The sequence below is a fragment of the Mus caroli genome, chromosome X, assembly GCF_900094665.2.
Source record: "Mus caroli chromosome X, CAROLI_EIJ_v1.1, whole genome shotgun sequence".
NCBI lineage: Eukaryota > Metazoa > Chordata > Mammalia > Rodentia > Muridae > Mus > Mus caroli.
In genome coordinates this window covers 133,549,330-133,551,479 of record NC_034589.1, presented here as the reverse complement: position 1 = coordinate 133,551,479, position 2,150 = coordinate 133,549,330, and positions in this window count along the sequence as shown.

Here is a 2,150-nt window from a genome sequence, read left to right as displayed (position 1 = left end):
ACACACACACACACACACACACACACACACACACACGTGCGCACGCACGTGCACACGCACACGCACATACACACACACAAGATTGAGTCCACTTATTTTTGCCCATATGGATATATTTCTTTAGGGCTGACCACTGTAGATTGTATAACCTATTAGAAGATTGTTCCTGGAGAAGATGATTAGTCTCTCTTTAAGTACACATTAATTGACTGAAGATCTTATTTAGGGGTGGGGACTTGTGCAATTTCCCCCATCCATGTTCAGATGTCAACTAAAAACCAATTAATTTTTTTATCACTACCTTTGAGTTTGTCTTTGTATAACTGTTAGACTGCATTGCTGTTAGGTACAACCATATAACTAACTTCATTCTGGAAACTTGGATGTGAATAGAAGAAATGTGTTTAATTTTCAGATCTTTTGTGTAAAATCTCTCCTTTGCTTCCTCCTTCTATCCCTATTTATTCACTTCATCTTAAATTCAGAAGACAAGAACTCCTAGGAAATGGTGGAAGAATGTTTAGTTTATGAACCATCATAGGAGAAGTCGCCTATTAAAACATTTAGTTGGACTAAGAGAAAACTTTACATTTTACTATATTGAGTCTCTAACAAGTTGAGGTTGTTTTTTGGAAAGCAATTAACCTTTAAAAGTGATATAATTATTTAATTTTTGTCTTCAATGCTTCGTTGGTTAAAATAGAAGGGAAATCAGCTGAAATGTACCAATTGGAATATGAAGTTCATTTCAAACCTAGGGTTGTCTTTCTAGTTTTACACAAACTAGCAAACCCAAATAGCTAGGATGAGGCCAGTGAAGCATCCAGGGTGGCAGCTTTATGACACAGTGACTCTTTACCTTGTGCTGGGCTGCTGCCAAGAGCGATGTAGCCACAAACTTATTTCCCTACATGGTTTATGGCACTACTATAAATGCTATAAACCATGGCCTTGATGGCCGGATCACCCTCTTCTCTCTCTCTTGTGTCTTGATAGCAATACAAACCTAGACAATGTGGAAGTAAGGTGTGTGTGTGTGTGTGTGTGTGTGTGTGTGTGTGTTTTGCTGGTTTGTATAAATTCAAATTCACACAGAGGCCTGAGGTTAACATTGAGTCATTAGTTGATCTCCACCTTATTTTTATCAACTGAGCCATCTCTTTAGGACCAGCCATCTCTTTTGTTACTTTGATCAGCTATTAAATTGATGTTTACTAAATCAAGTTGACTGACAACCTTGAGCCTCAGTTTCCTTTTCTGAAGAAAAGAGTATCTGTTTCTTAACCCTCAGTGAATGGTTGTTCTCTATTTTATCCCAACATAATACTTTTATTGATTATTTGGGAATTTCATACAATACCACTCATTTTCCATTCTTCTTAGGTCCACTCTCCCACCCTTGTGCTCTCTCCCAAAAAAAAAAATAAGAAAAAAATATGACAAGTACAATGTATGTTGTCCATTTACTCATTGGAACATGGTGAAACTCCCAAATGGCCAGCTCCTTAAAGATAACTGAGACTTTTTGCACTCTACATCCATCCTCACCTAACAGAAACTATCAATTGCGAAGAGTTTCAGTATGTATCACAATTTTATGGACTCTTGAATGGCTTCCTTTCTAGACTGTTTCTTTTTTATGCAGAGGGGGACAGGTTGTTTTTTGTTGTTGTTGTTGTTGTTTTGTTTTTGTTTTTTGTTTTTTTCATAGAACACATTTTTATTGTTTTAGGTCGGTAATGTTTGTTACATAAGCCCAGGAAATCTAAGACTCAGAAGAGTTATTTCTCTAAAAACAATATCCAGTAGGTTTAAAAGGTTATTTTTGCTCTTCTGTTTATACTTGCTTAAATCTTTATTTTTTTAAATTTTTTTATTACGTATTTTCCTCAATTACATTTCCAATGCTATCCCAAANGTCCCCCATACTCTCCCCACCACTTCCCTACCCACCCATTCCCATTTTTTTGGCCCTGGCGTTCCTCTGAACTGAGGCATATAAAGTTTGCATGTCCAATGGGCCTCTCTTTCCAGTGATGGCCGACTAGGCCATCTTTTAATACATATGCAGCTAGAGTCAAGAGCTCTGGGGTACTGGTTAGTTCATAATGTTGTTGCACCTATAGGGTTGCAGATCCCTTTAGCTCCTT